This window comes from Danio rerio, chromosome 4, assembly GCF_049306965.1.
Source record: "Danio rerio strain Tuebingen ecotype United States chromosome 4, GRCz12tu, whole genome shotgun sequence".
Lineage (NCBI taxonomy): Eukaryota > Metazoa > Chordata > Actinopteri > Cypriniformes > Danionidae > Danio > Danio rerio.
In genome coordinates this window covers 48073891-48095702 of record NC_133179.1, presented here as the reverse complement: position 1 = coordinate 48095702, position 21812 = coordinate 48073891, and the positions used below count along the sequence as shown (strand labels likewise).

General features: G+C 48.2%; 1 protein-coding gene and 41 non-coding genes across 45 annotated transcripts in view; 41 read left to right on the top strand and 1 right to left on the bottom strand.

The window, feature by feature from the left end:
• The window catches only part of zgc:113135, a 283991-nt gene that overhangs the window by 112818 nt on the left and 149361 nt on the right, over window positions 1-21812 (bottom strand). The window lies entirely within an intron of this gene.
• LOC137494518 (U6 spliceosomal RNA) lies at window positions 251-357 on the top strand. The gene has a single exon (XR_011014464.2). It is a non-coding gene; the product is annotated as a U6 spliceosomal RNA (small nuclear RNA).
• Window positions 781-887, top strand: LOC141384266 (U6 spliceosomal RNA). The gene has a single exon (XR_012405328.1). It is a non-coding gene; the product is annotated as a U6 spliceosomal RNA (small nuclear RNA).
• On the top strand, window positions 1311-1417 carry LOC137494635 (U6 spliceosomal RNA). Its single transcript, XR_011014581.1, has one exon. It is a non-coding gene; the product is annotated as a U6 spliceosomal RNA (small nuclear RNA).
• On the top strand, window positions 1836-1942 carry LOC137494786 (U6 spliceosomal RNA). Its single transcript, XR_011014732.2, has one exon. It is a non-coding gene; the product is annotated as a U6 spliceosomal RNA (small nuclear RNA).
• On the top strand, window positions 2366-2472 carry LOC137494554 (U6 spliceosomal RNA). The gene has a single exon (XR_011014500.1). It is a non-coding gene; the product is annotated as a U6 spliceosomal RNA (small nuclear RNA).
• Window positions 2893-2999, top strand: LOC137494910 (U6 spliceosomal RNA). The gene has a single exon (XR_011014854.2). It is a non-coding gene; the product is annotated as a U6 spliceosomal RNA (small nuclear RNA).
• Window positions 3418-3524, top strand: LOC137494555 (U6 spliceosomal RNA). Its single transcript, XR_011014501.1, has one exon. It is a non-coding gene; the product is annotated as a U6 spliceosomal RNA (small nuclear RNA).
• Window positions 3948-4054, top strand: LOC137494556 (U6 spliceosomal RNA). Its single transcript, XR_011014502.2, has one exon. It is a non-coding gene; the product is annotated as a U6 spliceosomal RNA (small nuclear RNA).
• LOC137494519 (U6 spliceosomal RNA) lies at window positions 4476-4582 on the top strand. Its single transcript, XR_011014465.2, has one exon. It is a non-coding gene; the product is annotated as a U6 spliceosomal RNA (small nuclear RNA).
• Window positions 5006-5112, top strand: LOC137494637 (U6 spliceosomal RNA). Its single transcript, XR_011014583.1, has one exon. It is a non-coding gene; the product is annotated as a U6 spliceosomal RNA (small nuclear RNA).
• Window positions 5533-5639, top strand: LOC137494817 (U6 spliceosomal RNA). Its single transcript, XR_011014762.1, has one exon. It is a non-coding gene; the product is annotated as a U6 spliceosomal RNA (small nuclear RNA).
• LOC137494638 (U6 spliceosomal RNA) lies at window positions 6063-6169 on the top strand. The gene has a single exon (XR_011014584.2). It is a non-coding gene; the product is annotated as a U6 spliceosomal RNA (small nuclear RNA).
• Window positions 6593-6699, top strand: LOC141384204 (U6 spliceosomal RNA). Its single transcript, XR_012405260.1, has one exon. It is a non-coding gene; the product is annotated as a U6 spliceosomal RNA (small nuclear RNA).
• On the top strand, window positions 7118-7224 carry LOC141382032 (U6 spliceosomal RNA). The gene has a single exon (XR_012402975.1). It is a non-coding gene; the product is annotated as a U6 spliceosomal RNA (small nuclear RNA).
• LOC141382017 (U6 spliceosomal RNA) lies at window positions 7645-7751 on the top strand. The gene has a single exon (XR_012402956.1). It is a non-coding gene; the product is annotated as a U6 spliceosomal RNA (small nuclear RNA).
• Window positions 8175-8281, top strand: LOC141384264 (U6 spliceosomal RNA). Its single transcript, XR_012405325.1, has one exon. It is a non-coding gene; the product is annotated as a U6 spliceosomal RNA (small nuclear RNA).
• On the top strand, window positions 8705-8811 carry LOC141384203 (U6 spliceosomal RNA). The gene has a single exon (XR_012405259.1). It is a non-coding gene; the product is annotated as a U6 spliceosomal RNA (small nuclear RNA).
• On the top strand, window positions 9230-9336 carry LOC141384181 (U6 spliceosomal RNA). The gene has a single exon (XR_012405237.1). It is a non-coding gene; the product is annotated as a U6 spliceosomal RNA (small nuclear RNA).
• On the top strand, window positions 9760-9866 carry LOC141384263 (U6 spliceosomal RNA). The gene has a single exon (XR_012405324.1). It is a non-coding gene; the product is annotated as a U6 spliceosomal RNA (small nuclear RNA).
• On the top strand, window positions 10287-10393 carry LOC141382063 (U6 spliceosomal RNA). Its single transcript, XR_012403007.1, has one exon. It is a non-coding gene; the product is annotated as a U6 spliceosomal RNA (small nuclear RNA).
• LOC141384262 (U6 spliceosomal RNA) lies at window positions 10812-10918 on the top strand. The gene has a single exon (XR_012405323.1). It is a non-coding gene; the product is annotated as a U6 spliceosomal RNA (small nuclear RNA).
• On the top strand, window positions 11342-11448 carry LOC141384184 (U6 spliceosomal RNA). The gene has a single exon (XR_012405240.1). It is a non-coding gene; the product is annotated as a U6 spliceosomal RNA (small nuclear RNA).
• On the top strand, window positions 11870-11976 carry LOC141382016 (U6 spliceosomal RNA). Its single transcript, XR_012402955.1, has one exon. It is a non-coding gene; the product is annotated as a U6 spliceosomal RNA (small nuclear RNA).
• On the top strand, window positions 12400-12506 carry LOC141384261 (U6 spliceosomal RNA). The gene has a single exon (XR_012405322.1). It is a non-coding gene; the product is annotated as a U6 spliceosomal RNA (small nuclear RNA).
• On the top strand, window positions 12927-13033 carry LOC141382015 (U6 spliceosomal RNA). The gene has a single exon (XR_012402954.1). It is a non-coding gene; the product is annotated as a U6 spliceosomal RNA (small nuclear RNA).
• LOC141382027 (U6 spliceosomal RNA) lies at window positions 13457-13563 on the top strand. Its single transcript, XR_012402969.1, has one exon. It is a non-coding gene; the product is annotated as a U6 spliceosomal RNA (small nuclear RNA).
• Window positions 13987-14093, top strand: LOC141384202 (U6 spliceosomal RNA). Its single transcript, XR_012405258.1, has one exon. It is a non-coding gene; the product is annotated as a U6 spliceosomal RNA (small nuclear RNA).
• Window positions 14512-14618, top strand: LOC141382031 (U6 spliceosomal RNA). Its single transcript, XR_012402974.1, has one exon. It is a non-coding gene; the product is annotated as a U6 spliceosomal RNA (small nuclear RNA).
• Window positions 15039-15145, top strand: LOC141382014 (U6 spliceosomal RNA). Its single transcript, XR_012402953.1, has one exon. It is a non-coding gene; the product is annotated as a U6 spliceosomal RNA (small nuclear RNA).
• LOC141384260 (U6 spliceosomal RNA) lies at window positions 15569-15675 on the top strand. Its single transcript, XR_012405321.1, has one exon. It is a non-coding gene; the product is annotated as a U6 spliceosomal RNA (small nuclear RNA).
• On the top strand, window positions 16099-16205 carry LOC141384201 (U6 spliceosomal RNA). The gene has a single exon (XR_012405257.1). It is a non-coding gene; the product is annotated as a U6 spliceosomal RNA (small nuclear RNA).
• LOC141384178 (U6 spliceosomal RNA) lies at window positions 16624-16730 on the top strand. Its single transcript, XR_012405234.1, has one exon. It is a non-coding gene; the product is annotated as a U6 spliceosomal RNA (small nuclear RNA).
• Window positions 17154-17260, top strand: LOC141384259 (U6 spliceosomal RNA). Its single transcript, XR_012405319.1, has one exon. It is a non-coding gene; the product is annotated as a U6 spliceosomal RNA (small nuclear RNA).
• LOC141382013 (U6 spliceosomal RNA) lies at window positions 17681-17787 on the top strand. Its single transcript, XR_012402952.1, has one exon. It is a non-coding gene; the product is annotated as a U6 spliceosomal RNA (small nuclear RNA).
• On the top strand, window positions 18211-18317 carry LOC141384258 (U6 spliceosomal RNA). Its single transcript, XR_012405318.1, has one exon. It is a non-coding gene; the product is annotated as a U6 spliceosomal RNA (small nuclear RNA).
• Window positions 18741-18847, top strand: LOC141382065 (U6 spliceosomal RNA). The gene has a single exon (XR_012403011.1). It is a non-coding gene; the product is annotated as a U6 spliceosomal RNA (small nuclear RNA).
• On the top strand, window positions 19271-19377 carry LOC141382061 (U6 spliceosomal RNA). Its single transcript, XR_012403005.1, has one exon. It is a non-coding gene; the product is annotated as a U6 spliceosomal RNA (small nuclear RNA).
• Window positions 19801-19907, top strand: LOC141384256 (U6 spliceosomal RNA). Its single transcript, XR_012405316.1, has one exon. It is a non-coding gene; the product is annotated as a U6 spliceosomal RNA (small nuclear RNA).
• Window positions 20331-20437, top strand: LOC141384255 (U6 spliceosomal RNA). Its single transcript, XR_012405315.1, has one exon. It is a non-coding gene; the product is annotated as a U6 spliceosomal RNA (small nuclear RNA).
• LOC141382012 (U6 spliceosomal RNA) lies at window positions 20858-20964 on the top strand. Its single transcript, XR_012402951.1, has one exon. It is a non-coding gene; the product is annotated as a U6 spliceosomal RNA (small nuclear RNA).
• Window positions 21388-21494, top strand: LOC141384254 (U6 spliceosomal RNA). The gene has a single exon (XR_012405314.1). It is a non-coding gene; the product is annotated as a U6 spliceosomal RNA (small nuclear RNA).

The following is a 21812-nucleotide window of genomic DNA, read 5'->3' as shown; positions in this document are numbered from 1 at the left end:
GTTGTGCTAATGCACTTCCAAAGCCCTTGCTTTAGTGGGACTTTGCCATAGGCTATCCTGACACTCTAATTTCCCCCTGTCCATAAACTTGGTGACCTACTGCATCAATCAGTGTGCCTAGCACTGACAGGGCCAAAGCTCTGTAGTGCACGGCATACAAGTGGGAACATGGCTCTTCGGGTCCCACCACCTTGAAGGAACATTGCTGGGACTCGAGGCGTACATATGCCCTGAGCCTGACCGCTGGTCTGTGCTTGCTACGGTGGCACATATACTAAAATTGGATCGATACAGAGAAGATTAGCATGGCCCCTGCGAAAGGATGACACGCAAATCCGTGAAGCGCTCCATATTGCTGTTTTAGTGCGTGGGTAAAAGTACAGAAATGAAAAAAGACAAAAGGCTTTTCACGATTCCAAATGGTGCATGAGGATGGGTTTAGCAAATCGTGGGAGGTGCTGCTGGGTCAACTGGAAAGTCTACATGCATGGTGAAAACGAATGTGAGATGCTTTGATCGTTTGCTTTGTTGTGCAACCAATGCACTTCCAAAGCCCTTGCTTTACTGGGACTTTGCCATAGGCTATCCTGACACTCTAATTTCCCCCCGTCCATAAACTTGGTGACCTACTGCATCAATCAGTGTGCCTAGCACTGACAGGGCCAAAGCTCTGTAGTGCACGGCATACAAGTGGGAACATGGCTCTCCAGGTCCCACCACCTTGGAGGAACATTGCTGGGACTCGAGGCGTACATATGCCCTGAGCCTGTCCACTCGTCCGTGCTCGCTACGGTGGCACATATACTAAAATTGGATCGATACAGAGAAGATTAGCATGGCCCCTGCGAAAGGATGACACGCAAATCCGTGAAGCGCTCCATATTGCTGATTTAGTGCGTGGGTAAAAGTACAGAAATGCAAAAAGACAAAAGGCTTTTCTCGATTCCAAATGGTGCATGAGGATGGGTTTAGCAAATCGTGGGAGGTGCTGCTGGGTCAACTGGAAAGTCTACATGCATGGTGAAAACGAATGTGGGATGCTTTGATCATTTGTTTTGTTGTGCAACCAATGCACTTTCAAAGCCCTTGCTTTACTGGGACTTTGCCATAGGCTATCCTGACACTCTAATTTCCCCCTGTCCATAAACTTGGTGACCTACTGCATCAATCAGTGTGCCTAGCACTGACAGGGCCAAAGCTCTGTAGTGCACGGCATACAAGTGGGAACATGGCTCTCCAGGTCCCACCACCTTGGAGGAACATTGCTGGGACTCAAGGCGTACATATGCCCTGAGCCTGACTGCTGATCTGTGCTCGCTACGGTGGCACATATACTAAAATTGGATCGATACAGAGAAGATTAGCATGGCCCCTGCGAAAGGATGACACGCAAATCCGTGAAGCGCTCCATATTGCTTTTTTAGTGCGTGGGTAAAAGTACAGAAATGAAAAAAGACAAAAGGCTTTTCACGTTTCCAAATGGTGCATGACGATGGGTTTAGCAAATCGTGGGAGGTGCTGCTGGGTCAACTGGAAAGTCTACATGCATGGTGACAACGAATGTGGGATGCTTTGATCATATGTTTTGTTGTGCTAATGCACTTCCAAAGCCCTTGCTTTAGTGGGATTGCCATAGGCTATCCTGACACTCTAAATTCCCCCCGTCCATAAACTTGGTGACCTACTGCATCAATCAGTGTGCCTAGCACTGACAGGGCCAAAGCTCTGTAGTGCACGGCATACAAGTGGGAACATGGCTCTCCAGGTCCCACCACCTTGGAGGAACATTGCTGGGACTCGAGGCGTACATATGCCCTGAGCCTGTCCACTCGTCCGTGCTCGCTACGGTGGCACATATACTAAAATTGGATCGATACAGAGAAGATTAGCATGGCCCCTGCGAAAGGATGACACGCAAATCCGTGAAGCGCTCCATATTGTTGTTTTAGTGCGTGGGTAAAAGTACAGAAATGCAAAAAGACAAAAGGCTTTTCACGATTCCAAATGGTGCATGAGGATGGGTTTAGCAAATCGTGGGAGGTGCTGCTGGGTCAACTGGAAAGTCTACATGCATGGTGAAAACGAATGTGGGATGCTTTGATCATTTGTTTTGTTGTGCAACCAATGCACTTTCAAAGCCCTTGCTTTACTGGGACTTTGCCATAGGCTATCCTGACACTCTAATTTCCCCCTGTCCATAAACTTGGTGACCTACTGCATCAATCAGTGTGCCTAGCACTGACAGGGCCAAAGCTCTGTAGTGCACGGCATACAAGTGGGAACATGGCTCTCCAGGTCCCACCACCTTGGAGGAACATTGCTGGGACTCGAGGCGTACATATGCCCTGAGCCTGACTGCTGATCTGTGCTCGCTACGGTGGCACATATACTAAAATTGGATCGATACAGAGAAGATTAGCATGGCCCCTGCGAAAGGATGACACGCAAATCCGTGAAGCGCTCCATATTGCTGTTTTAGTGCGTGGGTAAAAGTACAGAAATGAAAAAAGACAAAAGGCTTTTCACGATTCCAAATGGTGCATGAGGATGGGTTTAGCAAATCGTGGGAGGTGCTGCTGGGTCAACTGGAAAGTCTACATGCATGGTGAAAACGAATGTGGGATGCTTTGATCGTTTGTTTTGTTGTGCTAATGCACTTCCAAAGCCCTTGCTTTAGTGGGACTTTGCCATAGGCTATCCTGACACTCTAATTTCCCCCTGTCCATAAACTTGGTGACCTACTGCATCAATCTGTGTGCCTAGCACTGACAGGGCCAAAGCTCTGTAGTGCACGGCATACAAGTGGGAACATGGCTCTTCGGGTCCCACCACCTTGGAGGAACATTGCTGGGACTCGAGGCGTACATATGCCCTGAGCCTGACCACTGGTCTGTGCTTGCTACGGTGGCACATATACTAAAATTGGATCGATACAGAGAAGATTAGCATGGCCCCTGAGAAAGGATGACACGCAAATCCGTGAAGCGCTCCATATTGCTTTTTTAATGCGTGGGTAAAAGTACAGAAATGAAAAAAGACAAAAGGCTTTTCACGTTTCCAAATGGTGCATGAGGATGGGTTTAGCAAATCGTGGGAGGTGCTGCTGGGTCAACTGGAAAGTCTACATGCATGGTGACAACGAATGTGGGATGCTTTGATCATATGTTTTGTTGTGCTAATGCACTTCCAAAGCCCTTGCTTTAGTGGGATTGCCATAGGCTATCCTGACACTCTAAATTCCCCCCGTCCATAAACTTGGTGACCTACTGCATCAATCAGTGTGCCTAGCACTGACAGGGCCAAAGCTCTGTAGTGCACGGCATACAAGTGGGAACATGGCTCTCCAGGTCCCACCACCTTGGAGGAACATTGCTGGGACTCGAGGCGTACATATGCCCTGAGCCTGTCCACTCGTCCGTGCTCGCTACGGTGGCACATATACTAAAATTGGATCGATACAGAGAAGATTAGCATGGCCCCTGCGAAAGGATGACACGCAAATCCGTGAAGCGCTCCATATTGCTGTTTTAGTGCGTGGGTAAAAGTACAGAAATGCAAAAAGACAAAAGGCTTTTCACGATTCCAAATGGTGCATGAGGATGGGTTTAGCAAATCGTGGGAGGTGCTGCTGGGTCAACTGGAAAGTCTACATGCATGGTGAAAACGAATGTGGGATGCTTTGATCATTTGTTTTGTTGTGCAACCAATGCACTTTCAAAGCCCTTGCTTTACTGGGACTTTGCCATAGGCTATCCTGACACTCTAATTTCCCCCTGTCCATAAACTTGGTGACCTACTGCATCAATCAGTGTGCCTAGCACTGACAGGGCCAAAGCTCTGTAGTGCACGGCATACAAGTGGGAACATGGCTCTCCAGGTCCCACCACCTTGGAGGAACATTGCTGGGACTCGAGGCGTACATATGCCCTGAGCCTGACTGCTGATCTGTGCTCGCTACGGTGGCACATATACTAAAATTGGATCGATACAGAGAAGATTAGCATGGCCCCTGCGAAAGGATGACACGCAAATCCGTGAAGTGCTCCATATTGCTGTTTTAGTGCGTGGGTAAAAGTACAGAAATGAAAAAAGACAAAAGGCTTTTTTACGATTCCAAATGGTGCATGAGGATGGGTTTAGCAAATCGTGGGAGGTGCTGCTGGGTCAACTGGAAAGTCTACATGCATGGTGAAAACGAATGTGGGATGCTTTGATCGTTTGTTTTGTTGTGCTAATGCACTTCCAAAGCCCTTGCTTTAGTGGGACTTTGCCATAGGCTATCCTGACACTCTAATTTCCCCCTGTCCATAAACTTGGTGACCTACTGCATCAATCAGTGTGCCTAGCACTGACAGGGCCAAAGCTCTGTAGTGCACGGCATACAAGTGGGAACATGGCTCTTCGGGTCCCACCACCTTGAAGGAACATTGCTGGGACTCGAGGCGTACATATGCCCTGAGCCTGACCGCTGGTCTGTGCTTGCTACGGTGGCACATATACTAAAATTGGATCGATACAGAGAAGATTAGCATGGCCCCTGCGAAAGGATGACACGCAAATCCGTGAAGCGCTCCATATTGCTGTTTTAGTGCGTGGGTAAAAGTACAGAAATGCAAAAAGACAAAAGGCTTTTCACGATTCCAAATGGTGCATGAGGATGGGTTTAGCAAATCGTGGGAGGTGCTGCTCGGTCAACTGGAAAGTCTACATGCATGGTGAAAACGAATGTGGTATGCTTTGATCATTTGTTTTGTTGTGCAACCAATGCACTTCCAAAGCCCTTGCTTTACTGGGACTTTGCCATAGGCTATCCTGACACTCTAATTTCCCCCTGTCCATAAACTTGGTGACCTACTGCATCAATCAGTGTGCCTAGCACTGACAGGGCCAAAGCTCTGTAGTGCACGGCATACAAGTGGGAACATGGCTCTCCAGGTCCCACCACCTTGGAGGAACATTGCTGGGACTCGAGGCGTACATATGCCCTGAGCCTGACTGCTGATCTGTGCTCGCTACGGTGGCACATATACTAAAATTGGATCGATACAGAGAAGATTAGCATGGCCCCTGCGAAAGGATGACACGCAAATCCGTGAAGCGCTCCATATTGCTGTTTTAGTGCGTGGGTAAAAGTACAGAAATGCAAAAAGACAAAAGGCTTTTCACGATTCCAAATGGCGCATGAGGATGGGTTTAGCAAATCGTGGGAGGTGCTGCTGGGTCAACTGGAAAGTCTACATGCATGGTGAAAACGAATGTGGGATGCTTTGATCGTTTGTTTTGTTGTGATAATGCACTTCCAAAGCCCTTGCTTTAGTGGGACTTTGCCATAGGCTATCCTGACACTCTAATTTCCCCCTGTCCATAAACTTGGTGACCTACTGCATCAATCAGTGTGCCTAGCACTGACAGGGCCAAAGCTCTGTAGTGCACGGCATACAAGTGGGAACATGGCTCTTCGGGTCCCACCACCTTGAAGGAACATTGCTGGGACTCGAGGCGTACATATGCCCTGAGCCTGACCGCTGGTCTGTGCTTGCTACGGTGGCACATATACTAAAATTGGATCGATACAGAGAAGATTAGCATGGCCCCTGCGAAAGGATGACACGCAAATCCGTGAAGCGCTCCATATTGCTGTTTTAGTGCGTGGGTAAAAGTACAGAAATGAAAAAAGACAAAAGGCTTTTCACGATTCCAAATGGTGCATGAGGATGGGTTTAGCAAATCGTGGGAGGTGCTGCTGGGTCAACTGGAAAGTCTACATGCATGGTGAAAACGAATGTGAGATGCTTTGATCGTTTGCTTTGTTGTGCAACCAATGCACTTCCAAAGCCCTTGCTTTACTGGGACTTTGCCATAGGCTATCCTGACACTCTAATTTCCCCCCGTCCATAAACTTGGTGACCTACTGCATCAATCAGTGTGCCTAGCACTGACAGGGCCAAAGCTCTGTAGTGCACGGCATACAAGTGGGAACATGGCTCTCCAGGTCCCACCACCTTGGAGGAACATTGCTGGGACTCGAGGCGTACATATGCCCTGAGCCTGTCTACTCGTCTGTGCTCGCTACGGTGGCACATATACTAAAATTGGATCGATACAGAGAAGATTAGCATGGCCCCTGCGAAAGGATGACACGCAAATCCATGAAGCGCTCCATATTGCTGATTTAGTGCGTGGGTAAAAGTACAGAAATGCAAAAAGACAAAAGGCTTTTCACGATTCCAAATGGTGCATGAGGATGGGTTTAGCAAATCGTGGGAGGTGCTGCTGGGTCAACTGGAAAGTCTACATGCATGGTGAAAACGAATGTGGGATGCTTTGATCATTTGTTTTGTTGTGCAACCAATGCACTTTCAAAGCCCTTGCTTTACTGGGACTTTGCCATAGGCTATCCTGACACTCTAATTTCCCCCTGTCCATAAACTTGGTGACCTACTGCATCAATCAGTGTGCCTAGCACTGACAGGGCCAAAGCTCTGTAGTGCACGGCATACAAGTGGGAATATGGCTCTCCAGGTCCCACCACCTTGGAGGAACATTGCTGGGACTCGAGGCGTACATATGCCCTGAGCCTGACTGCTGATCTGTGCTCGCTACGGTGGCACATATACTAAAATTGGATCGATACAGAGAAGATTAGCATGGCCCCTGCGAAAGGATGACACGCAAATCCGTGAAGCGCTCCATATTGCTTTTTTAGTGCGTGGGTAAAAGTACAGAAATGCAAAAAGACAAAAGGCTTTTCACGATTCCAAATGGTGCATGAGGATGGGTTTAGCAAATCGTGGGAGGTGCTGCTGGGTCAACTGGAAAGTCTACATGCATGGTGACAACGAATGTGGGATGCTTTGATCATATGTTTTGTTGTGCTAATGCACTTCAAAAGCCCTTGCTTTAGTGGGATTGCCATAGGCTATCCTGACACTCTAAATTCCCCCCGTCCATAAACTTGGTGACCTACTGCATCAATCAGTGTGCCTAGCACTGACAGGGCCAAAGCTCTGTAGTGCACGGCATACAAGTGGGAACATGGCTCTCCAGGTCCCACCACCTTGGAGGAACATTGCTGGGACTCGAGGCGTACATATGCCCTGAGCCTGTCCACTCGTCCGTGCTCGCTACGGTGGCACATATACTAAAATTGGATCGATACAGAGAAGATTAGCATGGCCCCTGCGAAAGGGTGACACGCAAATCCGTGAAGCGCTCCATATTGTTGTTTTAGTGCGTGGGTAAAAGTACAGAAATGAAAAAAGACAAAAGGCTTTTCACGATTCCAAATGGTGCATGAGGATGGGTTTAGCAAATCGTGGGAGGTGCTGCTGGGTCAACTGGAAAGTCTACATGCATGGTGAAAACGAATGTGGGATGCTTTGATCGTTTGTTTTGTTGTGCTAATGCACTTCCAAAGCCCTTGCTTTAGTGGGACTTTGCCATAGGCTATCCTGACACTCTAATTTCCCCCTGTCCATAAACTTGGTGACCTACTGCATCAATCAGTGTGCCTAGCACTGACAGGGCCAAAGCTCTGTAGTGCACGGCATACAAGTGGGAACATGGCTCTTCGGGTCCCACCACCTTGAAGGAACATTGCTGGGACTCGAGGCGTACATATGCCCTGAGCCTGACCGCTGGTCTGTGCTTGCTACGGTGGCACATATACTAAAATTGGATCGATACAGAGAAGATTAGCATGGCCCCTGCGAAAGGATGACACGCAAATCCGTGAAGCGCTCCATATTGCTGTTTTAGTGCGTGGGTAAAAGTACAGAAATGAAAAAAGACAAAAGGCTTTTCACGATTCCAAATGGTGCATGAGGATGGGTTTAGCAAATCGTGGGAGGTGCTGCTGGGTCAACTGGAAAGTCTACATGCATGGTGAAAACGAATGTGAGATGCTTTGATCGTTTGCTTTGTTGTGCAACCAATGCACTTCCAAAGCCCTTGCTTTAGTGGGACTTTGCCATAGGCTATCCTGACACTCTAATTTCCCCCCGTCCATAAACTTGGTGACCTACTGCATCAATCAGTGTGCCTAGCACTGACAGGGCCAAAGCTCTGTAGTGCACGGCATACAAGTGGGAACATGGCTCTCCAGGTCCCACCACCTTGGAGGAACATTGCTGGGACTCGAGGCGTACATATGCCCTGAGCCTGTCCACTCGTCCGTGCTCGCTACGGTGGCACATATACTAAAATTGGATCGATACAGAGAAGATTAGCATGGCCCCTGCGAAAGGATGACACGCAAATCCGTGAAGCGCTCCATATTGCTGATTTAGTGCGTGGGTAAAAGTACAGAAATGCAAAAAGACAAAAGGCTTTTCTCGATTCCAAATGGTGCATGAGGATGGGTTTAGCAAATCGTGGGAGGTGCTGCTGGGTCAACTGGAAAGTCTACATGCATGGTGAAAACGAATGTGGGATGCTTTGATCATTTGTTTTGTTGTGCAACCAATGCACTTTCAAAGCCCTTGCTTTACTGGGACTTTGCCATAGGCTATCCTGACACTCTAATTTCCCCCTGTCCATAAACTTGGTGACCTACTGCATCAATCAGTGTGCCTAGCACTGACAGGGCCAAAGCTCTGTAGTGCACGGCATACAAGTGGGAACATGGCTCTCCAGGTCCCACCACCTTGGAGGAACATTGCTGGGACTCAAGGCGTACATATGCCCTGAGCCTGACTGCTGATCTGTGCTCGCTACGGTGGCACATATACTAAAATTGGATCGATACAGAGAAGATTAGCATGGCCCCTGCGAAAGGATGACACGCAAATCCGTGAAGCGCTCCATATTGCTTTTTTAGTGCGTGGGTAAAAGTACAGAAATGAAAAAAGACAAAAGGCTTTTCACGTTTCCAAATGGTGCATGACGATGGGTTTAGCAAATCGTGGGAGGTGCTGCTGGGTCAACTGGAAAGTCTACATGCATGGTGACAACGAATGTGGGATGCTTTGATCATATGTTTTGTTGTGCTAATGCACTTCCAAAGCCCTTGCTTTAGTGGGATTGCCATAGGCTATCCTGACACTCTAAATTCCCCCCGTCCATAAACTTGGTGACCTACTGCATCAATCAGTGTGCCTAGCACTGACAGGGCCAAAGCTCTGTAGTGCACGGCATACAAGTGGGAACATGGCTCTCCAGGTCCCACCACCTTGGAGGAACATTGCTGGGACTCGAGGCGTACATATGCCCTGAGCCTGTCCACTCGTCCGTGCTCGCTACGGTGGCACATATACTAAAATTGGATCGATACAGAGAAGATTAGCATGGCCCCTGCGAAAGGATGACACGCAAATCTGTGAAGCGCTCCATATTGTTGTTTTAGTGCGTGGGTAAAAGTACAGAAATGCAAAAAGACAAAAGGCTTTTCACGATTCCAAATGGTGCATGAGGATGGGTTTAGCAAATCGTGGGAGGTGCTGCTGGGTCAACTGGAAAGTCTACATGCATGGTGAAAACGAATGTGGGATGCTTTGATCATTTGTTTTGTTGTGCAACCAATGCACTTTCAAAGCCCTTGCTTTACTGGGACTTTGCCATAGGCTATCCTGACACTCTAATTTCCCCCTGTCCATAAACTTGGTGACCTACTGCATCAATCAGTGTGCCTAGCACTGACAGGGCCAAAGCTCTGTAGTGCACGGCATACAAGTGGGAACATGGCTCTCCAGGTCCCACCACCTTGGAGGAACATTGCTGGGACTCGAGGCGTACATATGCCCTGAGCCTGACTGCTGATCTGTGCTCGCTACGGTGGCACATATACTAAAATTGGATCGATACAGAGAAGATTAGCATGGCCCCTGCGAAAGGATGACACGCAAATCCGTGAAGCGCTCCATATTGCTGTTTTAGTGCGTGGGTAAAAGTACAGAAATGAAAAAAGACAAAAGGCTTTTCACGATTCCAAATGGTGCATGAGGATGGGTTTAGCAAATCGTGGGAGGTGCTGCTGGGTCAACTGGAAAGTCTACATGCATGGTGAAAACGAATGTGGGATGCTTTGATCGTTTGTTTTGTTGTGCTAATGCACTTCCAAAGCCCTTGCTTTAGTGGGACTTTGCCATAGGCTATCCTGACACTCTAATTTCCCCCTGTCCATAAACTTGGTGACCTACTGCATCAATCTGTGTGCCTAGCACTGACAGGGCCAAAGCTCTGTAGTGCACGGCATACAAGTGGGAACATGGCTCTTCGGGTCCCACCACCTTGGAGGAACATTGCTGGGACTCGAGGCGTACATATGCCCTGAGCCTGACCACTGGTCTGTGCTTGCTACGGTGGCACATATACTAAAATTGGATCGATACAGAGAAGATTAGCATGGCCCCTGAGAAAGGATGACACGCAAATCCGTGAAGCGCTCCATATTGCTTTTTTAATGCGTGGGTAAAAGTACAGAAATGAAAAAAGACAAAAGGCTTTTCACGTTTCCAAATGGTGCATGAGGATGGGTTTAGCAAATCGTGGGAGGTGCTGCTGGGTCAACTGGAAAGTCTACATGCATGGTGACAACGAATGTGGGATGCTTTGATCATATGTTTTGTTGTGCTAATGCACTTCCAAAGCCCTTGCTTTAGTGGGATTGCCATAGGCTATCCTGACACTCTAAATTCCCCCCGTCCATAAACTTGGTGACCTACTGCATCAATCAGTGTGCCTAGCACTGACAGGGCCAAAGCTCTGTAGTGCACGGCATACAAGTGGGAACATGGCTCTCCAGGTCCCACCACCTTGGAGGAACATTGCTGGGACTCGAGGCGTACATATGCCCTGAGCCTGTCCACTCGTCCGTGCTCGCTACGGTGGCACATATACTAAAATTGGATCGATACAGAGAAGATTAGCATGGCCCCTGCGAAAGGATGACACGCAAATCCGTGAAGCGCTCCATATTGCTGTTTTAGTGCGTGGGTAAAAGTACAGAAATGCAAAAAGACAAAAGGCTTTTCACGATTCCAAATGGTGCATGAGGATGGGTTTAGCAAATCGTGGGAGGTGCTGCTGGGTCAACTGGAAAGTCTACATGCATGGTGAAAACGAATGTGGGATGCTTTGATCATTTGTTTTGTTGTGCAACCAATGCACTTTCAAAGCCCTTGCTTTACTGGGACTTTGCCATAGGCTATCCTGACACTCTAATTTCCCCCTGTCCATAAACTTGGTGACCTACTGCATCAATCAGTGTGCCTAGCACTGACAGGGCCAAAGCTCTGTAGTGCACGGCATACAAGTGGGAACATGGCTCTCCAGGTCCCACCACCTTGGAGGAACATTGCTGGGACTCGAGGCGTACATATGCCCTGAGCCTGACTGCTGATCTGTGCTCGCTACGGTGGCACATATACTAAAATTGGATCGATACAGAGAAGATTAGCATGGCCCCTGCGAAAGGATGACACGCAAATCCGTGAAGTGCTCCATATTGCTGTTTTAGTGCGTGGGTAAAAGTACAGAAATGAAAAAAGACAAAAGGCTTTTTTACGATTCCAAATGGTGCATGAGGATGGGTTTAGCAAATCGTGGGAGGTGCTGCTGGGTCAACTGGAAAGTCTACATGCATGGTGAAAACGAATGTGGGATGCTTTGATCGTTTGTTTTGTTGTGCTAATGCACTTCCAAAGCCCTTGCTTTAGTGGGACTTTGCCATAGGCTATCCTGACACTCTAATTTCCCCCTGTCCATAAACTTGGTGACCTACTGCATCAATCAGTGTGCCTAGCACTGACAGGGCCAAAGCTCTGTAGTGCACGGCATACAAGTGGGAACATGGCTCTTCGGGTCCCACCACCTTGAAGGAACATTGCTGGGACTCGAGGCGTACATATGCCCTGAGCCTGACCGCTGGTCTGTGCTTGCTACGGTGGCACATATACTAAAATTGGATCGATACAGAGAAGATTAGCATGGCCCCTGCGAAAGGATGACACGCAAATCCGTGAAGCGCTCCATATTGCTGTTTTAGTGCGTGGGTAAAAGTACAGAAATGCAAAAAGACAAAAGGCTTTTCACGATTCCAAATGGTGCATGAGGATGGGTTTAGCAAATCGTGGGAGGTGCTGCTCGGTCAACTGGAAAGTCTACATGCATGGTGAAAACGAATGTGGTATGCTTTGATCATTTGTTTTGTTGTGCAACCAATGCACTTCCAAAGCCCTTGCTTTACTGGGACTTTGCCATAGGCTATCCTGACACTCTAATTTCCCCCTGTCCATAAACTTGGTGACCTACTGCATCAATCAGTGTGCCTAGCACTGACAGGGCCAAAGCTCTGTAGTGCACGGCATACAAGTGGGAACATGGCTCTCCAGGTCCCACCACCTTGGAGGAACATTGCTGGGACTCGAGGCGTACATATGCCCTGAGCCTGACTGCTGATCTGTGCTCGCTACGGTGGCACATATACTAAAATTGGATCGATACAGAGAAGATTAGCATGGCCCCTGCGAAAGGATGACACGCAAATCCGTGAAGCGCTCCATATTGCTGTTTTAGTGCGTGGGTAAAAGTACAGAAATGCAAAAAGACAAAAGGCTTTTCACGATTCCAAATGGCGCATGAGGATGGGTTTAGCAAATCGTGGGAGGTGCTGCTGGGTCAACTGGAAAGTCTACATGCATGGTGAAAACGAATGTGGGATGCTTTGATCGTTTGTTTTGTTGTGATAATGCACTTCCAAAGCCCTTGCTTTAGTGGGACTTTGCCATAGGCTATCCTGACACTCTAATTTCCCCCTGTCCATAAACTTGGTGACCTACTGCATCAATCAGTGTGCCTAGCACTGACAGGGCCAAAGCTCTGTAGTGCACGGCATACAAGTGGGAACATGGCTCTTCGGGTCCCACCACCTTGAAGGAACATTGCTGGGACTCGAGGCGTACATATGCCCTGAGCCTGACCGCTGGTCTGTGCTTGCTACGGTGGCACATATACTAAAATTGGATCGATACAGAGAAGATTAGCATGGCCCCTGCGAAAGGATGACACGCAAATCCGTGAAGCGCTCCATATTGCTGTTTTAGTGCGTGGGTAAAAGTACAGAAATGAAAAAAGACAAAAGGCTTTTCACGATTCCAAATGGTGCATGAGGATGGGTTTAGCAAATCGTGGGAGGTGCTGCTGGGTCAACTGGAAAGTCTACATGCATGGTGAAAACGAATGTGAGATGCTTTGATCGTTTGCTTTGTTGTGCAACCAATGCACTTCCAAAGCCCTTGCTTTACTGGGACTTTGCCATAGGCTATCCTGACACTCTAATTTCCCCCCGTCCATAAACTTGGTGACCTACTGCATCAATCAGTGTGCCTAGCACTGACAGGGCCAAAGCTCTGTAGTGCACGGCATACAAGTGGGAACATGGCTCTCCAGGTCCCACCACCTTGGAGGAACATTGCTGGGACTCGAGGCGTACATATGCCCTGAGCCTGTCTACTCGTCTGTGCTCGCTACGGTGGCACATATACTAAAATTGGATCGATACAGAGAAGATTAGCATGGCCCCTGCGAAAGGATGACACGCAAATCCATGAAGCGCTCCATATTGCTGATTTAGTGCGTGGGTAAAAGTACAGAAATGCAAAAAGACAAAAGGCTTTTCACGATTCCAAATGGTGCATGAGGATGGGTTTAGCAAATCGTGGGAGGTGCTGCTGGGTCAACTGGAAAGTCTACATGCATGGTGAAAACGAATGTGGGATGCTTTGATCATTTGTTTTGTTGTGCAACCAATGCACTTTCAAAGCCCTTGCTTTACTGGGACTTTGCCATAGGCTATCCTGACACTCTAATTTCCCCCTGTCCATAAACTTGGTGACCTACTGCATCAATCAGTGTGCCTAGCACTGACAGGGCCAAAGCTCTGTAGTGCACGGCATACAAGTGGGAATATGGCTCTCCAGGTCCCACCACCTTGGAGGAACATTGCTGGGACTCGAGGCGTACATATGCCCTGAGCCTGACTGCTGATCTGTGCTCGCTACGGTGGCACATATACTAAAATTGGATCGATACAGAGAAGATTAGCATGGCCCCTGCGAAAGGATGACACGCAAATCCGTGAAGCGCTCCATATTGCTTTTTTAGTGCGTGGGTAAAAGTACAGAAATGCAAAAAGACAAAAGGCTTTTCACGATTCCAAATGGTGCATGAGGATGGGTTTAGCAAATCGTGGGAGGTGCTGCTGGGTCAACTGGAAAGTCTACATGCATGGTGACAACGAATGTGGGATGCTTTGATCATATGTTTTGTTGTGCTAATGCACTTCAAAAGCCCTTGCTTTAGTGGGATTGCCATAGGCTATCCTGACACTCTAAATTCCCCCCGTCCATAAACTTGGTGACCTACTGCATCAATCAGTGTGCCTAGCACTGACAGGGCCAAAGCTCTGTAGTGCACGGCATACAAGTGGGAACATGGCTCTCCAGGTCCCACCACCTTGGAGGAACATTGCTGGGACTCGAGGCGTACATATGCCCTGAGCCTGTCCACTCGTCCGTGCTCGCTACGGTGGCACATATACTAAAATTGGATCGATACAGAGAAGATTAGCATGGCCCCTGCGAAAGGGTGACACGCAAATCCGTGAAGCGCTCCATATTGTTGTTTTAGTGCGTGGGTAAAAGTACAGAAATGAAAAAAGACAAAAGGCTTTTCACGATTCCAAATGGTGCATGAGGATGGGTTTAGCAAATCGTGGGAGGTGCTGCTGGGTCAACTGGAAAGTCTACATGCATGGTGAAAACGAATGTGGGATGCTTTGATCGTTTGTTTTGTTGTGCTAATGCACTTCCAAAGCCCTTGCTTTAGTGGGACTTTGCCATAGGCTATCCTGACACTCTAATTTCCCCCTGTCCATAAACTTGGTGACCTACTGCATCAATCAGTGTGCCTAGCACTGACAGGGCCAAAGCTCTGTAGTGCACGGCATACAAGTGGGAACATGGCTCTTCGGGTCCCACCACCTTGAAGGAACATTGCTGGGACTCGAGGCGTACATATGCCCTGAGCCTGACCGCTGGTCTGTGCTTGCTACGGTGGCACATATACTAAAATTGGATCGATACAGAGAAGATTAGCATGGCCCCTGCGAAAGGATGACACGCAAATCCGTGAAGCGCTCCATATTGCTGTTTTAGTGCGTGGGTAAAAGTACAGAAATGAAAAAAGACAAAAGGCTTTTCACGATTCCAAATGGTGCATGAGGATGGGTTTAGCAAATCGTGGGAGGTGCTGCTGGGTCAACTGGAAAGTCTACATGCATGGTGAAAACGAATGTGAGATGCTTTGATCGTTTGCTTTGTTGTGCAACCAATGCACTTCCAAAGCCCTTGCTTTAGTGGGACTTTGCCATAGGCTATCCTGACACTCTAATTTCCCCCCGTCCATAAACTTGGTGACCTACTGCATCAATCAGTGTGCCTAGCACTGACAGGGCCAAAGCTCTGTAGTGCACGGCATACAAGTGGGAACATGGCTCTCCAGGTCCCACCACCTTGGAGGAACATTGCTGGGACTCGAGGCGTACATATGCCCTGAGCCTGTCCACTCGTCCGTGCTCGCTACGGTGGCACATATACTAAAATTGGATCGATACAGAGAAGATTAGCATGGCCCCTGCGAAAGGATGACACGCAAATCCGTGAAGCGCTCCATATTGCTGATTTAGTGCGTGGGTAAAAGTACAGAAATGCAAAAAGACAAAAGGCTTTTCTCGATTCCAAATGGTGCATGAGGATGGGTTTAGCAAATCGTGGGAGGTGCTGCTGGGTCAACTGGAAAGTCTACATGCATGGTGAAAACGAATGTGGGATGCTTTGATCATTTGTTTTGTTGTGCAACCAATGCACTTTCAAAGCCCTTGCTTTACTGGGACTTTGCCATAGGCTATCCTGACACTCTAATTTCCCCCTGTCCATAAACTTGGTGACCTACTGCATCAATCAGTGTGCCTAGCACTGACAGGGCCAAAGCTCTGTAGTGCACGGCATACAAGTGGGAACATGGCTCTCCAGGTCCCACCACCTTGGAGGAACATTGCTGGGACTCAAGGCGTACATATGCCCTGAGCCTGACTGCTGATCTGTGCTCGCTACGGTGGCACATATACTAAAATTGGATCGATACAGAGAAGATTAGCATGGCCCCTGCGAAAGGATGACACGCAAATCCGTGAAGCGCTCCATATTGCTTTTTTAGTGCGTGGGTAAAAGTACAGAAATGAAAAAAGACAAAAGGCTTTTCACGTTTCCAAATGGTGCATGACGATGGGTTTAGCAAATCGTGGGAGGTGCTGCTGGGTCAACTGGAAAGTCTACATGCATGGTGACAACGAATGTGGGATGCTTTGATCATATGTTTTGTTGTGCTAATGCACTTCCAAAGCCCTTGCTTTAGTGGGATTGCCATAGGCTATCCTGACACTCTAAATTCCCCCCGTCCATAAACTTGGTGACCTACTGCATCAATCAGTGTGCCTAGCACTGACAGGGCCAAAGCTCTGTAGTGCACGGCATACAAGTGGGAACATGGCTCTCCAGGTCCCACCACCTTGGAGGAACATTGCTGGGACTCGAGGCGTACATATGCCCTGAGCCTGTCCACTCGTCCGTGCTCGCTACGGTGGCACATATACTAAAATTGGATCGATACAGAGAAGATTAGCATGGCCCCTGCGAAAGGATGACACGCAAATCCGTGAAGCGCTCCATATTGTTGTTTTAGTGCGTGGGTAAAAGTACAGAAATGCAAAAAGACAAAAGGCTTTTCACGATTCCAAATGGTGCATGAGGATGGGTTTAGCAAATCGTGGGAGGTGCTGCTGGGTCAACTGGAAAGTCTACATGCATGGTGAAAACGAATGTGGGATGCTTTGATCATTTGTTTTGTTGTGCAACCAATGCACTTTCAAAGCCCTTGCTTTACTGGGACTTTGCCATAGGCTATCCTGACACTCTAATTTCCCCCTGTCCATAAACTTGGTGACCTACTGCATCAATCAGTGTGCCTAGCACTGACAGGGCCAAAGCTCTGTAGTGCACGGCATACAAGTGGGAACATGGCTCTCCAGGTCCCACCACCTTGGAGGAACATTGCTGGGACTCGAGGCGTACATATGCCCTGAGCCTGACTGCTGATCTGTGCTCGCTACGGTGGCACATATACTAAAATTGGATCGATACAGAGAAGATTAGCATGGCCCCTGCGAAAGGATGACACGCAAATCCGTGAAGCGCTCCATATTGCTGTTTTAGTGCGTGGGTAAAAGTACAGAAATGAAAAAAGACAAAAGGCTTTTCACGATTCCAAATGGTGCATGAGGATGGGTTTAGCAAATCGTGGGAGGTGCTGCTGGGTCAACTGGAAAGTCTACATGCATGGTGAAAACGAATGTGGGATGCTTTGATCGTTTGTTTTGTTGTGCTAATGCACTTCCAAAGCCCTTGCTTTAGTGGGACTTTGCCATAGGCTATCCTGACACTCTAATTTCCCCCTGTCCATAAACTTGGTGACCTACTGCATCAATCAGTGTGCCTAGCACTGACAGGGCCAAAGCTCTGTAGTGCACGGCATACAAGTGGGAACATGGCTCTTCGGGTCCCACCACCTTGAAGGAACATTGCTGGGACTCGAGGCGTACATATGCCCTGATCCTGACCGCTGGTCTGTGCTTGCTACGGTGGCACATATACTAAAATTGGATCGATACAGAGAAGATTAGCATGGCCCCTGCGAAAGGATGACACGCAAATCCGTGAAGCGCTCCATATTGCTGTTTTAGTGCGTGGGTAAAAGTACAGAAATGAAAAAAGACAAAAGGCTTTTCACGATTCCAAATGGTGCATGAGGATGGGTTTAGCAAATCGTGGGAGGTGCTGCTGGGTCAACTGGAAAGTCTACATGCATGGTGAAAACGAATGTGAGATGCTTTGATCGTTTGCTTTGTTGTGCAACCAATGCACTTCCAAAGCCCTTGCTTTACTGGGACTTTGCCATAGGCTATCCTGACACTCTAATTTCCCCCCGTCCATAAACTTGGTGACCTACTGCATCAATCAGTGTGCCTAGCACTGACAGGGCCAAAGCTCTGTAGTGCACGGCATACAAGTGGGAACATGGCTCTCCAGGTCCCACCACCTTGGAGGAACATTGCTGGGACTCGAGGCGTACATATGCCCTGAGCCTGTCCACTCGTCCGTGCTCGCTACGGTGGCACATATACTAAAATTGGATCGATACAGAGAAGATTAGCATGGCCCCTGCGAAAGGATGACACGCAAATCCGTGAAGCGCTCCATATTGCTGATTTAGTGCGTGGGTAAAAGTACAGAAATGCAAAAAGACAAAAGGCTTTTCTCGATTCCAAATGGTGCATGAGGATGGGTTTAGCAAATCGTGGGAGGTGCTGCTGGGTCAACTGGAAAGTCTACATGCATGGTGAAAACGAATGTGGGATGCTTTGATCATTTGTTTTGTTGTGCAACCAATGCACTTTCAAAGCCCTTGCTTTACTGGGACTTTGCCATAGGCTATCCTGACACTCTAATTTCCCCCTGTCCATAAACTTGGTGACCTACTGCATCAATCAGTGTGCCTAGCACTGACAGGGCCAAAGCTCTGTAGTGCACGGCATACAAGTGGGAACATGGCTCTTCGGGTCCCACCACCTTGAAGGAACATTGCTGGGACTCGAGGCGTACATATGCCCTGAGCCTGACCGCTGGTCTGTGCTTGCTACGGTGGCACATATACTAAAATTGGATCGATACAGAGAAGATTAGCATGGCCCCTGCGAAAAGATGACACGCAAATCCGTGAAGCGCTCCATATTGCTGTTTTAGTGCGTGGGTAAAAGTACAGAAATGAAAAAAGACAAAAGGCTTTTCACGATTCCAAATGGTGCATGAGGATGGGTTTAGCAAATCGTGGGAGGTGCTGCTGGGTCAACTGGAAAGTCTACATGCATGGTGAAAACGAATGTGGGATGCTTTGATCGTTTGCTTTGTTGTGCAACCAATGCACTTCCAAAGCCCTTGCTTTACTGGGACTTTGCCATAGGCTATCCTGACACTCTAATTTCCCCCTGTCCATAAACTTGGTGACCTACTGCATCAATCAGTGTGCCTAGCACTGACAGGGCCAAAGCTCTGTAGTGCACGGCATACAAGTGGGAACATGGCTCTCCGGTTCCCACCACCCTGGAGGAACATTGCTGGGACTCGAGGCGTAAATATTCCCTGAGCCTGACCACTGGTCTGTGCTCGCTACGGTGGCACATATACTAAAATTGGATTGATACAGAGAAGATTAGCATGGCCCCTGCGAAAGGATGACACGCAAATCCGTGAAGTGCTCCATAATGCTGTTTTAGTGCGTGGGTAAAAGTACAGAAATGCAAAAAGACAAAAGGCTTTTCACGATTCCAAATGGTGCATGAGGATGAGTTTAGCAAATCGTGGGAGGTGCTGCTGGGTCAACTGGAAAGTCTACATGCATGGTGAAAACGAATGTGGGATGCTTTGATCGTTTGCTTTGTTGTGCAACCAATGCACTTCCAAAGCCCTTGCTTTACTGGGACTTTGCCATAGGCTATCCTGACACTCTAATTTCCCCCTGTCCATAAACTTGGTGACCTACTGCATCAATCAGTGTGCCTAGCACTGACAGGGCCAAAGCTCTGTAGTGCACGGCATACAAGTGGGAACATGGCTCTCCAGGTCCCACCACCTTGGAGGAACATTGCTGGGACTCGAGGCGTACATATGCCCTGAGCCTGTCCACTCGTCCGTGCTCGCTACGGTGGCACATATACTAAAATTGGATCGATACAGAGAAGATTAGCATGGCCCCTGCGAAAGGATGACACGCAAATCCGTGAAGCGCTCCATATTGCTGTTTTAGTGCGTGGGTAAAAGTACAGAAATGCAAAAAGACAAAAGGCTTTTCACGATTCCAAATGGTGCATGAGGATGGGTTTAGCAAATCGTGGGAGGTGCTGCTCGGTCAACTGGAAAGTCTACATGCATGGTGAAAACGAATGTGGTATGCTTTGATCATTTGTTTTGTTGTGCAACCAATGCACTTCCAAAGCCCTTGCTTTACTGGGACTTTGCCATAGGCTATCCTGACACTCTAATTTCCCCCTGTCCATAAACTTGGTGACCTACTGCATCAATCAGTGTGCCTAGCACTGACAGGGCCAAAGCTCTGTAGTGCACGGCATACAAGTGGGAACATGGCTCTCCAGGTCCCACCACCTTGGAGGAACATTGCTGGGACTCGAGGCGTACATATGCCCTGAGCCTGACTGCTGATCTGTGCTCGCTACGGTGGCACATATACTAAAATTGGATCGATACAGAGAAGATTAGCATGGCCCCTGCGAAAGGATGACACGCAAATCCGTGAAGCGCTCCATATTGCTGTTTTAGTGCGTGGGTAAAAGTACAGAAATGCAAAAAGACAAAAGGCTTTTCACGATTCCAAATGGTGCATGAGGATGGGTTTAGCAAATCGTGGGAGGTGCTGCTGGGTCAACTGGAAAGTCTACATGCATGGTGAAAACGAATGTTGGATGCTTTGATCGTTTGTTTTGTTGTGATAATGCACTTCCAAAGCCCTTGCTTTAGTGGGACTTTGCCATAGGCTATCCTGACACTCTAATTTCCCCCTGTCCATAAACTTGGTGACCTACTGCATCAATCAGTGTGCCTAGCACTGACAGGGCCAAAGCTCTGTAGTGCACGGCATACAAGTGGGAACATGGCTCTTCGGGTCCCACCACCTTGAAGGAACATTGCTGGGACTCGAGGCGTACATATGCCCTGAGCCTGATCGCTGGTCTGTGCTTGCTACGGTGGCACATATACTAAAATTGGATCGATACAGAGAAGATTAGCATGGCCCCTGCGAAAGGATGACACGCAAATCCGTGAAGCGCTCCATATTGCTGTTTTAGTGCGTGGGTAAAAGTACAGAAATGAAAAAAGACAAAAGGCTTTTCACGATTCCAAATGGTGCATGAGGATGGGTTTAGCAAATCGTGGGAGGTGCTGCTGGGTCAACTGGAAAGTCTACATGCATGGTGAAAACGAATGTGAGATGCTTTGATCGTTTGCTTTGTTGTGCAACCAATGCACTTCCAAAGCCCTTGCTTTACTGGGACTTTGCCATAGGCTATCCTGACACTCTAATTTCCCCCCGTCCATAAACTTGGTGACCTACTGCATCAATCAGTGTGCCTAGCACTGACAGGGCCAAAGCTCTGTAGTGCACGGCATACAAGTGGGAACATGGCTCTCCAGGTCCCACCACCTTGGAGGAACATTGCTGGGACTCGAGGCGTACATATGCCCTGAGCCTGTCTACTCGTCCGTGCTCGCTACGGTGGCACATATACTAAAATTGGATCGATACAGAGAAGATTAGCATGGCCCCTGCGAAAGGATGACACGCAAATCCGTGAAGCGCTCCATATTGCTGTTTTAGTGCGTGGGTAAAAGTACAGAAATGCAAAAAGACAAAAGGCTTTTCACGATTCCAAATGGTGCATGAGGATGGGTTTAGCAAATCGTGGGAGGTGCTGCTCGGTCAACTGGAAAGTCTACATGCATGGTGAAAACGAATGTGGTATGCTTTGATCATTTGTTTTGTTGTGCAACCAATGCACTTCCAAAGCCCTTGCTTTACTGGGACTTTGCCATAGGCTATCCTGACACTCTAATTTCCCCCTGTCCATAAACTTGGTGACCTACTGCATCAATCAGTGTGCCTAGCACTGACAGGGCCAAAGCTCTGTA